This window comes from Ixodes scapularis, unplaced genomic scaffold (assembly GCF_016920785.2).
Source record: "Ixodes scapularis isolate PalLabHiFi unplaced genomic scaffold, ASM1692078v2 PGA_scaffold1__304_contigs__length_218370807, whole genome shotgun sequence".
Lineage (NCBI taxonomy): Eukaryota > Metazoa > Arthropoda > Arachnida > Ixodida > Ixodidae > Ixodes > Ixodes scapularis.
This window is the reverse complement of record NW_024609846.1, coordinates 197,765,343-197,781,500: the sequence shown is the minus strand read 5'-3', so window position 1 is coordinate 197,781,500 and position 16,158 is coordinate 197,765,343.

Sequence of the window (16,158 nt, the reverse complement as noted above, 5' to 3'; positions counted from 1 at the left end):
GTTCCATTGTCCCTATGCCTTTTAGGGAGACATGCCCATACTAACCGGAGGATCGCCAGGTCGTCGCATATATTTTGGACCGACAGCAAAAACCATCTTGTGCAGTGCAGACCCAATGGAGGTCATCCAACTCAACTCATTGTGTACCTTGGAGAGGGCTCTTGTTTTATGCATCCTTACATACTGCTTGAAAGACCTGACTTACCCAAGCTCCTTCGCCCAAATCCTTGGGCTCGTGTAATGTATTTAAAAGGTGTGGCAGGGTGTGAGTGTGCATGGGTGACTAAGAAACTGACTGGCGTGGACAAAAGCATTTCATATAGAATCTAAAAATTGGGCTGACCAGACAATGCTCCTTGCCCGCATTTGTTGTTGGTGCCATTTGTGTTTGTTTTTTGCATCTTTTATTATGCAGGGTGTCTCCAAAAAAAGTTTGGATGCTAAAATAGCCCGCAAAAATCAGAAACTTGACCGATCAAGTTGTAACTGCTTACAAAAATATGTTTTACTAGTCATCTTATTGTGTTTAAAGTTAATACCTCAAATTCGAAAACAAAATAAAACAAAAAAAACGAATTTTTGCATGTGTTTCAATGGCGGAGAAGGGGTTTGCTCACCTTTTCCGGAGGTGGCGTCTCCCTTTTCCGCCGTCGAAAAAACAAGTAAAAATCAGTTTTGCTTTTCTTCTTTTCCTTGTACACGGAGCTGATCTAGACTTCAAATTTTAGCACAGAAATGTGACCAGTGAAGGACATTAATGAGAGCAGCTACAACTTAATTCTTCAAGTTTCTGACTCTTGCGGGTTATTTTAGCGTGTAATATTTTTTTAGGGGACACCGTGTATTTTCGGGTATTTATTTTTAATAAAGCTATACCGTCATATGCGTTTGGAGAGTAAACATTTCGGGCTTAAATTTCGCACGAAGTTGAATATTAGTGCTTATGCCTAAGAAGTTCATGTTTCTTAGAACTCTTTGTGTAATCTGTCATTCAAGGCTGCAGTTTCATGATAAGTGTCAGTGTTTTGTAAATTGAAATGCTTCAGAAAATTGTTAGTAATGAGCTTAACTAAGATCGTCGCCAGTTGCACCACTAGTTCCTTTTTTTAGTATATGTTATTACTTCTACACGCTTCCAAATGGTATCATGCTATTGACAGCAGCACGGGTCCTTAAAAGACTTCACATCACATTTGCTTGAAAGTTAAACTTACAAGTTTCCATCCACTCAGTGTCTGCTTTGGAAGTGCAGCCAAGGATCCATTAAATGCACTCGTATGATCACTTCGCCCAAGGAGCACTCCAGCGCAAACACTTTTTTTACGAACAGCCTCAATACAAGGCGCTGGTCAAAATATATTTTTCATGAAAATGTAAGTTACTTTCGAGCAATATTTACGGCGCGGAACGCAGTTTTAACGGGCGGTCCTCCTCTTCACTTTTCTCTGTCGCACCTGTCTGCAGCAGCGGAGGACCTATGGTGATTGCAACTTGGAACCAATTGCACCGCGTACTAAAATGCGTCTTGCGCCGAAAATATTGCCCGAATTACATTTGTTTTTGTTTGTGGAAAATCCACCTTCTGACCTGTGCTTTCTATCTAAGCTGCTCGTAAAAAAAAGTTTTATGCTGATGTGGCTTTTTAATTAAACGAGATCTCACATATGTGGGTTTGGAATGCGTTCACGCTGACTGTGTGATAATCTTAGAACCAGGGCAGGAATTGTGAGATATTGCTGAGCATGTAACTTTTATGTGACGAAAATATATACAATTCTTTCAATAACTGATTAGCGTTTTTTATACAGTTCTGGAGCTCTGAGTGTTTGATTGTGGTCTTTATCATGCACCATTCCCCTGGCTGCAGTAGACACCAACTTTATATTTTTCGTGTTGACAAGCTAACCTGTTGAAAAACGACTACTTTCAACAATTATGTTTTTCTTTCTTTTTTAATCATGTCATTTAAGGTAAAAAAGTTCTTGTTTTCTAATTTTATGTTTTAAGTGTAAACCGTGTACACACATTTTAGTTTAATAAGTGGTTGAGTGTGTTGTTTTTGTTACTATGGAGTAGGTCAAGTGTGACACTGGGTTTAAGTTAATAAATAGGTTTGTAACTTTATAAGTCGTCGTTCTTGTTCTTGCTTGCGCGTGGGTGCTGCAAAGTGTAGGAACAGCCGGCTAAAAAATGAAAGCCGTTTACAAATCCCTGTAACGCCGAATTGGAGCGCAGCTCTTGAGGAGTAGGGAAGGGTACTGAAGGGGACACGTCACCTGCGGGTAGTCACGTGACCCCGGGGGGGTCACGTGATCTCGGGGGAGGGGGGTCACGTGACCTCGGGGGGGGGGGGGGGGGGGTCACGTGACCTCGGGGGTCACGTGACCCCTTCCCCCGGTTACGCCGACGGCGACGGCGACGGCGACGCCGCTCAAGCTGGAAACGGGCCCCTAAGAGCTGCGCTCTAAAAGACAGCAAATTGGACGGCCATCTTCAACGGGCCGGCTGAAGATAGGCCGCCTGTATTGACTTGACATGTCACAACTATAAAGCCGGCGAAAATGGATCTTGTGTCACGGCTCCATTGCCGTGACATTATGTCACGGCAATATAGCTATGACACGAGATCCAACTTGTTGCGCTACATAGCCGTGGCATAATGTCACGGCAATACAGCCATGACATCGAGATCAGCCATGGCTACATAGCCGTGACATAATGTCATGGCAATACAGCCGTGACACAAGATCCAACTTGTCGCAGCTATGGAGCCGTGACAAGTTGGATCTCGCTTGTCACGGCTATAGATGGCCCAATAGCCGGCCCCAGGCTAAGAGTGTACGTAGGCGCTGCGAGCGAACGTTCTCCGTGCCTCGCTTTGTCTGCCGCAGTCGGCGGCAGCGCTCCGAGAGTTTCGGGTCTTCTATCTCGTCGAACTGTCGGCCGGCGCTCGCCCGACGGCGACGTTCGCGCTGCGGGCGCACGGGTACTAAGGCGCCCATCATTTCCCTACATGGATACCCACTGACCTCGGCTTTGAATCTTCATATAGTATGAAGCTGCTGACCCATTGTACTTTGGCCCGGCATCTGGATTCGCTTTGCGTTGGTGTGCTTGGTGCCAACACTTGGACCACTCGGATACCGCTTGCGCGCCAGAACTTCCCGATGCGCTCAACACTGGATGCTGTGCTTAAGCGTGCTGTATGTGCGTTCTGTGCACCGTGTTCGGTGAAGACGTCTGGCCGACCGTGTGCACCACCGGAATTCCCGCTGCGCTCACCACTGGCCTCTACAAAAGTATTTCGCGCGATGCCCTTAGTCGTTAAAAGCGAGAAATCGTCTTGATATCAGACCCGGGATCTTCAGCCCTGGTCTGAAATCCAGACGATCTCTCGCTTTTAACGGCTAAGGGCATCGCGCGAAATACTTTTGTCGAGTCCAGTGGTGAGCGCAGTGAGAATCCCAGCGGCGCACCGCCTGGGTCTGAAATTGGGGCACCGGTTGGTACCACGCAGTACCAGTGGCTCTGCAGAACCACTAGAACCAGCCGGTTCCGCCTGGATCTAAAATTGGGGCACCAGTTTTTATCCCGTCTGAAACTGCGGTGTCTGGAACTACGCGGTTCCAGGCTGGATACAAACAGGGGCCCCAATTTTGGGTCCAGGCGGAACCGGCATTTTTTATTCCGGCCTGTATCTGACATTTTCGTGCGGGATAGGAATATCCGGCAACCTGTTAAACTGGGTAATGTCATTCCTGCTCGGTCCTACTCAGCACGTAGTCTTCGGCGGGCAGAGGTCAAATACCGCAGAGGTCGCGTCAGAAATTCTTCAGGGTAGTGTCCTAGGCCCTACCCTCTTTAACATCGTTATCGATGACATCACCCGGGACTTAAGTTCTGTATGCCGAAGATCTCACCCTCGTGCAGCCAATCCTTCGCCCCCTCGATCACCAACTATTCCAAGCGGACCTGGACAATGTTGCCGCCTGGTCAGGCAAAAACAGACTTCCGCTGAACATTGCCAAGTGCACTGCGATGCAGATATCTTCATCCAGACAGCAGCGTTCCGCGCTCCTCTGCTACAACCCCGGCGGAGTGAACATTTACAAAACGACCAGCACCAAGTTGTTACAATAAAAGAAAAAAGGGCACCAAAAGGAGATGACAGACCGCCTTCACCACCCTCCTCCCGGCCGCGTATAAGCAAACCATATCCCGTACAGCACCTGGCCCCGCCCCCTTGTCACGTGACATGACGTCACTTCCACTCCAAAACGAAACCAGTTGTTTTATTGGTTTGCAAAATGGCACGTCACATGACGTTACTCGCGCTGCTGTGGTAAGGCAAACATGGCGCCCGCCGCCTGAGACACGAAGCCTATGCAGTCGATGAAGTTACGGCTGAAGCCTGAGACGATTGAAACACGAAGCCTACGCGGTCGGCGCAGTCGCGGCTGAGACGCTGTGAACGCGGTGCCGCGAGGGATTGAATACTTGTTGACGCAACTATGTGACGCCCGCAGTATGCGACGTCTCGCATCGTGCTTCTGCAGGAGTGCTTAAAAGACGCAAGTACTTTTGTTAGTGTTCCCATCTCATCGCGTGATAAGAGCGGAGCTACCAAAGCCTACCGCTGGTATCCGAAGTCGAGCCTTCTCTCGATGTCGTCGCTGGTGTAGACTTTATTCTTGCTGAGCAGGTTCGTCGCCGACGGGGTGGATGTAAACCATGCCATGCATGAACGCTTGCCTTTTTCGATACGAAAATATGCTTTGTCTTTGCGAACGCTTACGCTAACCCACAAGCTCAATTTGAAGCATTGCCAGCATTTTTATTTCACGTGTACGTTGTCATCGCATCACCGTTACTCGCGGTGACGAAGATCTTCGTGCTTGCCTTATAGCGCTGCCGCGGCTCTCCCGACCCAAAATGTATGCGGCTATGTCTACAACTACTCGACGCTCGAACCGCAAATTCGGAAAGTGGTGAAGAAATTTGCTTAGTACCGTCGCATTACAGTTACTGGCGGCGACGCAGATCTTCGTGCTTGCCTTTTAGCGGTGTTGCGGCTCTCTCGTCGCAAAATAAATGCACCAATGTCTACAACTGCTCGACGCTCGAACCGCGAATTCGGGAAGTGGTGAAGGAATTAGCTTAGTACCGTCAGAAACACTTGTGCCATTGGAGAACCTCTCATGGTGGAGGTACGCATATGACGATACGCATGCCCAGTGGAACTATGAAGAGAAAAAAACAAGGGTGCATACTTCGAACTCACGAAGTTTTTATTTCACCACATTAAATATATCGTTGCACTGCAATGCTGGTTTCAAAGAATGCTATTTCCTCTGTCCCTTCGAAACAACCGGAGCTTTTATATGATGCGCATACACCCAAAAATCAACAATGTGAAGACGTGGGAACGATATGGCTATGAGCTGTAAAGCAAAATGGAAAGTTCACACTGAAAAGCAACAGCTCACATAAACATTAAAAGAGGTTGACAAATGGAAGTAATAGTTTCTCTCGAGAACTGGAGTAAAGCAAACGGGCATGTCGCCTCAAACGTATAAGGCACATGAGAGTTGTCGTAACTTTGGAAGCTACTATAGCTTATTCATGTAAAAGCGGCTTCACACACTCTCAACATTTTATTACCAGAGTAGCCGACCAGTCAGTCACAAGAGACTTAAAACCGGTTTCAAGCCATTCCTGTAGTAAGCAATTGCAGGTGTGTGAAACAGCCTTAACTTGTGACGCCTTCCGCTGTAAACATCAACTGTAAACAATGAAAAAACCTCTTCTGCTCTTACTTAATTTGCACCATGTCGGAGTTGCACATCACACTTGTGTGGAAGAGGCCGAGACTAACACGGCTGCAAAACAAGCAGAGATTTAAAAACTCGTGTCGGATTTTCGTCGCCGGTCAGCGCGTGTGCTCCCCGGAGCAAGGTGACCTTGGAAGCTCCGTGCCCAGGGGAGCAACGGCGCGCTGAGGGACACGCAGTGCCATGGGGTGAGCGGTCGTGGTAACTGACTAGCGCAGCGGCCAATAGGACCCCCGTTGACGCCCGCCAGCCAATGGAACTGAAGGAAAATAGGTGCCGTTTTCGCGCTTCAAACTGATGATGATGTCAGTTCGCTCTATGAGACCAGCTAATGCTTTCGCATTAAAATAAATTTGGTCACATCTCGTCTTTTCGCCATGTTGTAGAGTTGAAACCTCTTTTTGATATGACTAACCGTCTCGTCGGAGATGTGGACAAGTTTAGTAAATATCGGAATGTTTCCCGCCAGCCACTCTCAACTGCACGCACAGCGAACAGGGTGTGTGCTGTATTGTGCACCATGTCTTCGATGAGGACTCCGAAGCTGCAAATTTTGCACTCCGCTGTAGCGATACAGGTGAAGATAGACAGAATTTGGTTCTTCCAATGAAAGCCCTGTAACGCTCGCGGAAGGATGACGCTCCAGTTTTCTGCGAAATCAAAATGTAATACGATAGTCCGAGTCTTGAAATGCGACGTTTTTGAGCTTATTGCAAGTCGCTGTGCATTTCGGAGCAATTAATGGGAGAAGTAATTGTTACGCAATCTTTGAGAACACTAAAAATGCGTTATTTTTCATTTGTTTCATTAGCAGTTTGTCAAATTTGTGGCAAAGATATATTGATTTCATCGTCTTCCTTGATTAACAACGATGCCAGGGTTAAATCATCTCCTTTTGAACACACTTTGTAGGCGAGCAAAACGTACACCTAAGTTGGGTTAGAATACAGGCCCTCTTAATGTCGTCGAGACTGAATTCTTGGCCACCTACGTTTGATATTTATGACAGGTAAAGAGACAGCTTCTCTCTTTCTTGGTTTTAGTAAACAGTGTCAAACAACCTAAGAGAAGGTTACGATACGTGGACAGTATAGAACCTGCAAGCGAAGCAAAACGAGAGGAAAAGGCTGTCGCTAACCCCAGCTACGTCACAACGGCTTTAGCTCGGGAAGTGCCTCCTGGTAATCACTGGTTCTCTATAGGTTCTTCCTTTGTATCTAAAATTGGATATGACACTCATAGAGTTAAAACGAGTGGCGGGATGTCTTTGTCCCGCTCGGCTCGTGGATTGCACTTTTTTTACAACTCTACGTCGAAGGAAAAGAGCCAATGCGGCTTATGAGAACCTTGAGGGTACTTATCTCCCAACAAAATAAAGGAAAAACTAAAAAATCAGAAATTAAGGAAGACGCGCATATTGCAGACAATCGAATGCAAGCGCCGAAGCGGCGCAATGCTATCAAAACTGAAATTTCTTTAACAAAATAAACGCACGCGCGCAAAAAAAAAGAAAAAAAAAAGAAAAAAGAAAAAAATCACAAAAAACAAGGACGAAAAGGGAGAACGCGTACGACAGACAAGCGCTGTCGTACATGTCCTCTTGTCTCGTTCTTGACGCGGAGGAAACGTACGTGTCCTCTCTTTTTGTCCTTGTTTTTTGCGCGCTTCCTATTTTATCATGAACTGCTACCAACTAGCCCAACTTTCAAACCTGCTAAAAATTTCACCCCATATCACTCTACAAGGTTTGGAACGTACACATTGCGACACTCTTAGCGCGAACACGACATCAGCGCACTTTTGCATTATACTTCTAGATGGTATTAGTGAGCACGAAATTTTATTGCTTACATTATAGAACTTATTAGCTCTTTCCGTACCAATAATAACTTTGATGATATCCTTTGGTTTCAAAGAGAAAAACTGGAAAAACCAGCGATCGCTTGTTCGCGCTAACAGTGTCGCACTCTGTACGTTCGGTTTCGCAAACATAGAAGTGGGAGTAGCAAAAATGGAATCGGGAGGTTTCAGCAAACCTAGCTTAGCTATTGGTCAAAGGAAGTTGTTTGGAAAAAGAGAAACAAATTACGCAAGGGCATTGACTTGCTCGGTGAGCCGTCGCTTTGAAACGTTTCTCCCCACAAGTGCTCCAGTGTCTGACGAAGACCCGATCGAAGGTTCTATATGTTTCTTAATCTCATTTACAAAGCTTAAAGATTATTTAAGACAGTTGCAATTTTTTGTAGTTTACTAAGTAACCAAACTGAAGGCGCAGAAGAACCACTTACCATACTTTCCCATAAATACTATCGATGTACACGTTTTACCGAGCTGTGTGTGGACTCAAAACCCATAAAAAGTATGGTCATGTTACAAAAATAACTAATATTTAAGTAATAAAGGGAAATTAGAGGAATATGCACCGCAGAATCGAGGTACAGAAATGTCTTCTTTTCAAACGCACTGCTTAATATGACGAAACCATATATGTGAAATTCATTCTATTGCATACTTAAAAAAACACATAAAAAGTTTCGTATTAAAAATCACTTAAAAGACATTGAAATTTGTATGTTCAGCTTTTTCTCAACTACACATTTAATAAACTATATAAACTATACTTAAAGTCAGATTACCTTAATTTGCAAATAGGCTTCGACACAAACTTTATTTGATATATTTCTTATGCCTCCAATTATTACACATCCAATGCTAGCTGAATTCAAACTTGGTCAATTATTCGCAACTCAAAGGCCCTTTAGATTGAGGGAGGGGGGTAGTGTCAAGATGGGGAAAGAGACGGAGATATATTTTTCGTGCGCCTGCACGCTGACGCCGGCCAGTGAGCTTAAATTTAATTATCTGGCTACAAATCTGAAGCGGTCAGGATCGCACCGTATCACAGGTGGTACCGATGTCGAGGTACGTTAGGAAAAACAGAATATTGCTTTGTTAGAAAGTGCGGAAACATAATTTTTTGTTTTTAGGTTTTCTGGAAGGCGAGAATGTTTTGGGCGCCACTTCAAACGCGCTCGTCTTTTTGCTGTCCGTGGCAAAATATTTTTGGGTGGTGAAAATATCGTGGAGTTCGCGTTCCGCCTACTAACCAGTGCTCTGAAACGTGAGCCGCACGTGATGATCGTTATAATCCGGTAGAGCAGCGTTCACACTATTAATATCTCTGTGTCATAGGCTCACAACTCACTGCACATTGTCACGGTTTTAGTTGATCGTAAAACGTGATCAACTTGTGCCATGGTTTCTAAAAGGCAGTTTTAACACAGCGCCACCGCAGGCTAGTGTACGGTGGGGCATTCCGACCAGAGGTTCGGCTGCACATTTGAGACATGATTTTCAGCGCGCTCCAGGGAGTGTTGCCGTGCGTGTACGGTAGCTTTCGGTAACGCTATGAAAAAACTGCATAATAATGCCATCGGCGTGTTCGAGGGTTTTATGCATTGCTCTGTCAAAACAAATGTTGAAATATGCAATAAACTACACCTGTGTACCGTCTTATTCGCATCGTCGAAACCCGCCTCGCCAAAACTGCCCGTTCTCAGCACACCTCACGATCGACACACAGACGCGCTAAAAAATGCTGCAAGCATTTCTTGTTTTGCCTTCGTAGTTATCACGCAGGTATGCGTAGTTTGTCTTTTGGAAGTGCTTGGAGAAAACTGTTATGTTTCTTGTAACGGGCTTTAGGCGCATAAATATGAACTTATTCAAAATGTCTATCGCTCGATACACCGTTGCGCGAGCAGTCCACTCCCACTTTCTTGAAAGACCAAACATTAGTGACCAGCAAGAGCTGCATTACTAACGCGGGTTTTTGCCGTCACATTGAGCACAGATTGTGCTGGCGACCGCGGGACCCGAAATCCGGAGCGTATGAGACATTCCTGCCCCTTTGTCCAACGCTGTTGCGAAGCGGACCACAATAATTTAAATTTTAGCGCACTCGTTTTTTCCGTAAAATCTGCATGATGCACGAACACGCGATTAGAACAGCATCGCCAAGGACGGCAGAACTTGCCATGGCTACCGCCGCCGTCCCCGCTTCTCTGGTTCTTCGTTCGTCCGCGAGAGGGCAAGCGGCGGGCTGGAGTTGCGAGATACAGAAGGTTGAAAATGTTTAATTCCATAAAACAAAAATAAAAACATGTTTCTAGATTCTAGAGAACAATTCGAAGTTTTAAAAACAACAAACAAGTTATAATTGTTGCGGGAAAAAATAATCTATGTTGTGAGACTCTAAAATATCTAACCAATGAAAACTGTAAAAATCGGAAAACCTGCCTTGATCCCAGTCGAAGCCCAAAACTCAGTTCCAGCAAATTTTCCGTAGTTGTAATTTGCAGTTTTGTTCTAGTCACAAATTTTCCACCAACATTTTTTTTTTTAAATTTGTTAAGGACTCATAATATTTTCTTGTACGATTTGAGATCAAATTACCCCTATTTGTATTATTCAATAATCCTTGTCATATTATTGGGGAAACTGCCTCGTACAAAAACTTAGTATAGAGCGTATACTCCCATATATGAACAACATAACTTTACGCAAGGTAGATATTATTTTCGAATCAAGGTTTTTCTAGAGACAGTCTTCAAACAAACTGAACGCCACAGCTGCCACTTTACGCACCGTAGATCGGAACACGCGTACAAAACCGGAGGATGCAGCTGCAGAGAATGCTGTTTCCGTTCCAAACTCAGGTGTTTGCCAGTACCCGACGTACTCGCGCACATCAGGGCTAAACAATCTACAAATTACCACTTTAAAGCGGTGACAACTTTTAGAGCAAATTTACCCACACACAAAAAAGAACGTAGTTGACCAGCGGCCAATGATCGGGCTTAGTGCACCTTTGTGAATTGCATATAGCTACAGCTAGCTATAAAATTAAAAGAATGTCACATCTGTTATGCCTCTCCTCGCCAAAAAGAAGTTAGAGGGACACTGACAGGGTATTTATGCTCGCCGAGGTTTTTAGTTGTACATGACATATAAGAGCCCAACTACCCTAAACTCAATTTTTGACTCGAAATTCGGTATCTTTCCGCCTGAAAACTGAAGATCGAGAACTGGCCGGTTTGAGTCGCGATCACGTCCTTCTAATGGTCAAGGGTCGTTTTCTATGGTTTAGACACAACCACCAAATTTAATCAAAGTCGTGGGTCATTGAAGGCACACACTCAATATTAAAAATAAGGGAAAACTATGAAACCCATTTTTGTGGCATTTAAACAGCTGCAAATACGTTGTTTGAAAAAAAAGCTGCACAGACAACCGAAAGCATTCCGTGCGTTCACTGCGTAATTCTCAACATGGAGTCGTATTGCGTATCGTGGGAGTCGCGCTGCTGGATGGCGATGGCGGTGGACGACGGGCGTGGAACCTCTACTTCACAATTGTCATTCGCGGTACCGGCGAATTTGTCTTCCTTCGAAAAAGAAATTTTTGGCCGATGAAAACAATTAGGATTCATTCCGTACGACACGCCCAACCACCAAGGCGATCTGCACGAAAACGTCGCCGAGTCGTCGCTGTCTCACAGGTGTTTATATTCAGATGATCCAGAAACGGTCTTGCTCAAAACAGGTATAAATTTCTCATTCCTTCATATCTTTACGTTATACCTGCGTCAGAGAGCACAAAGAAGCCTGAAATCGTCGGCAAGCAGTGGCACATCAAGACTACCGCGCTAATCGCGCACCGAACAAACTCGAGTCCACCAGTTCTGTGCGCTGCCATCTTTCCGGTGGCGTCATGGCTCTACTGAGGTTACGTGACGAGTAGTCACTTTTGTGTACAACATGGCGGCAACCGGTGGGGGGAGGGGGGGGCGCCACATTTGAACTTCCGGTTTATCATTCTACGCCGCTCTAGCTCGATAGTTTGAACATAAGGTGGATTTCACGCTTAAGTAATTATTGTCAGTTTTAACCCTATAATAATCTTACAGTTGAAAACGAGCGTGTTGGTTAATAGATACAAACTTGAAAGTATAAAACAGAGAGGACGAGGACGGGAACAGGACATCTTTCATTTAGCAACAACATAGAATGGCACAACGATAAAACCGCCCCCCAAGGGTCTCAACGTTCTCAAAGAGGGAAAGGAGATACCAGTTATAAAGGAAGGGGAATACACTAAAACCGCCCTTGGGGGCCGGTTTTATCGTTGTGCCATTCTATGTTGTTGCTAAATGAAAGATGTCCTGTTCCCGTCCTCGTCCTCTCTGTTTTATACTTTCAAGTTTGTATATAATAATCTGTTTTCGTGTGCATTGTTTGCTGCGTGCACAAATTGATTTGTGCTGCTGCCGATAAAGCTCAGGCCTCGCCAGTTTTCCCTCCCACCACACCAAAAAGCGATTAAGTATCGCAAGAGGTAAAACAGAAGAGCTGGGGCCAAGCATTTTCCTCTAGTGAGAGTACTGCAAAATGAAATAAGGCATCTACACCAGCAGCTACGAAAGTGAACAACCGTGAAGAGCCAATCTAAATTTTGGTTGTAAACTGCTGAAGCGTGAAAAATAAAGTTTCGGGCTTATGTGGCCTCATTCAAGCAACTGACCCATCTGAATCACGGCTCGATGATTCTGTCAGAGATTGTGGAATATTCCCCCGGGGATACGCAGTTTATCGCCGTGACCGTCAGAGTCACGGCGGAAGGGTGTTCTTGTTGATTGCTGATGAGTTGCACAGGACTCACTTTTAAATTCAAGTCAGTTGTGTTGAATCTGTTTGATCTCTCATATACGTAAAAGGGAAAATAATTTTAGTAAGTGATTTTTACAGACCTCCTAAACCAGGTCCCGAAACAATGACTGGTTTTCAAGAAATTAACAATATGCGAAATGGGTGTGTTTGTAGGCGGTGATTTTTACTTTTTAGAAATAATAATAGACAATGGAAATATTAGCGTGCAAAATACGATCTTATGCAATGAACTGGAATGTCTTGTCGATATATTAGGCTTTAAACAATATGTAACCCCACCTACAAGAAAAAAAGCAACATTCTTGAGTTGGTAATGTGTAACCTCCCGGATTGCATTGAAAGCACAACAACGATCCCTGGAATAAGTGATCATGATGCCGTTACTGCTGAAATATCTCTTCCCAGGCCACCAAGGCACACCCATAATAAAAGGAAAGTGTATTTATATAACAAAGGAAAATATACTTCACTCTCGCAGGACCTACAATCTTTGTTAATGGTGTTTAATTACAAGGCAGGTCTTACGAACGTGGAAACATCATGGAACATATTCACCGAAAGACTACACTTTCTTATGAACAAACGCACACCCACTAAAAGTATTAAAGATGGAAAAGCAGTCAGCAAAGCATGGGCCACTTCAGACCTGCTGCGCCAGATCTGTCTTGAATAATTATACGTCCAAAGCAAGCGTCACGGCTATGAAAGAACACTTACAGTGGCAACTGCTCTTATGCAGAAAAAAAATTTTAAGATTAAAACTTTTTATTGTCTATATAGCGATAAAACTTGCATCAATAAAGAAAATTGCATGCGATGTCCTTTCTACGTGTCAGAAAGAGTTGACCATCAATACAAAGTTGCAACTATAAACTATGAACTCCTGTTTTAGATCATTTTTTATGGAACATGCTTAAATAAAAAATTGTTTCCCTCTGTATTTTATTTTTATATGTATTTTGATAACCTCTCTGTGCAATAATGTCTCCAAGGCAATGCAGGTAATCTCAATAAATAAATTACTAAATAAGTGAAATAAATTTTTTAAAATTAAAAAAAAGTGCCGCAAGATTTATTAGTGTGTTCTGTCAGGCCCACGCGCAGACTATAATTTTTTTCTTTGTTCCAGGAAGCATCTCAAGTTCACACAATGTAAAACTTTGGTTATATTCAAGAACATCCAATACAGACAGAGCAATTGGCTGCCTTTATGCCACAGCCCTGAAATTCTTAAATTTGGAAGTTTAATTAGATTAACTAGACTCTTCCTAAAAAGTGTGCAAGAAAATTTGCCTGGCCCTTCAAAAGTCATCAGAGGGAGGGGGGGGGGGGGGTAAAAGACGTGTCCTAAACGGAAGATAGTTTCCCAGAATCTTTCTATTTCCCATACCACATTTGAACTAACAAAACTTTTCACCTTGGAAGCATAGTTCATTCACGAGCTCATTTTGGGTTGCTTCCTTGCCCAATAAGCATTTGCTTTGCTTTTTTTTAAACTCTCTCTCGTTCCAGACAGTTGGGCAGAGGCAAACATTGTTCCAGACATTGTACTGTGATTTATGTGTGGCAGTTTCTCCTTGGTTCACGAAGGCTTGCAAAACTTCAAATGATTTCTAGATGTTTCAGGAATTGAAACATATGCTGCATTTATGATCTGGTCAGTAATATGCAAGGTTGCATTCTCAGAGGTAATAGCTAAACGATCGGCGGCGTCGAAGACCGCCTCCAACACAACAAGAAGCCAGTCCGCCATGTCAAATTTCTACCTGGGGATGCGGAGTGTATGCGAAGACAGTGCAACTGTACTTTCTAAAATCACAGGAAAATGGTCACTTCCAAAATGACTGTCTAAAACATTTCAAGGAAAGCGTGGAAGTAAATAGTAAGGAGAGGGACAAATGAGTGTGGGTGAAATATTATGAGGTGCCCTAAAGTCCCATCCATTGAAAAGGCAAAGGCCGGTGGACAGCAAAAATAGTTCAATGTTTCTACCACGGGAGGCTTGTCGGGCACTGACCCACATTGTGTGGTGCGCATTAAAATCTCCTTTAAAATATATTTAGGAATCTGACCAACTAGTCCTTGAAGGTCATATTAATGCAGTGAAATGTGAAATATTTGGTTGCACTAGACTAAATTCAGTGTAATAAGGCGGTCAAGAAGAATACGAACAGCCACTACGTCTAGCGAGGTCGTGAGAGGAAGAGGAGCACAGGCAAATCTGCTTTGCACAACTAAAGCTACTCCACGAGTCGAGTTGCAAGGGGTTGCACGGTCCTTTCTAAAAACTTGATGGCGGCGTAGAAGATTTGTCTGTGTCCTTACGATGTAACTCCTGTAAGCATATAACCACAGGTCGAAGCTCATTGAGAAAAAAACACTTGATGTCATCAATATAAGAAGAAAGGCCACGGCAATCCCCCTGCATGATACTATCGCTCTTTACCATTTACAGAAAAAAAAATATATGCTATAAACGATGACCTGAAGAAACGTTAATCGTTAATGTTTAAGGTCTCCTTTTACACGCATGATGCTTTGTTCTTTTGAAGATCTTTTTGTTTCCGAGTGGGGTCACTGGCGACAAAAAAAAAAAGTACTCCGATCCTGAGTGGGGAGCGTCCTCATCGGACCTGAACCCACCTTTATCGATGGGTTCGTATCTTGCCTCCGGCAGCTGACCCTTGGAGGTCGACGGCTTCGGCAGATCCCCAGGCTTTCTCTTGGGAGCAAAGGTGCGAGGGGGTTGACCTCGGCCCCGAAGGGGTCGAAGTGGCAGCTGGAGCAGGGGCTGTCATTCCCTGCTCTGCGGTTGATGCTGATGAGGCAGCATCCGCTTTGCGATGCGAATGCGATGCCTTGAAAACAGTTACACAGAAGGAGACCACGGCGGGACACGCTGATCATCCGGATACGTCTGTGTTTCAGTCAAAACCATTGGCCGCTCCGGTCAAATGCGTATGGCCTGGACATAAGAGCCTTCGGAAACAAAGTCGAAGCTCGTCTTTTCACCAATATAAGAAATGCTTTCAGTAACCTCCAAGGTGATGATTTGTTTTTCTATTTTTCCATAAGGAGCTAGATCTGGAGTACGTTGTAATCTTACCGTTACCGTTTGCGCACTTAGCTTTGTTCTCACGCACATCAGCGACATGCTCCTTACTAGAGCACTTGGCACAGGTTTCACCACCCCGACAGTTTTGAAACCCATGGCCGAACCTTTGGCACTCAAAACACTCCTGGGGGTTCGGTACATAGGACTGGACATGAATTTGAAGCTTGCCTGCCTTTACAGCAGCTGGAAGAGTGGTAGAATCGATAGTCAAGATAATATGCCTTGTTTTGAGTCGTACGCCATCGCAGCGGAGAGTGATGCGTCGCGCTGCAACAACTCCCTGCTAAGAGAGACACTCAACTGACTCTGTATCTTTTGAGTCAAGCAAGTTATCTACAGAAATGACATCTTGGGCAGTGTTCAACTTCGGTGAGGGTCGCACAAACCTTGTAGTCCGAGATGGAGATCGGGGCTACTATTAATTCTTTGCTTTTTAGTATTTATCTGAACAAGAAGGTCGCCTGATTCCACTTTTTTTGGCGCG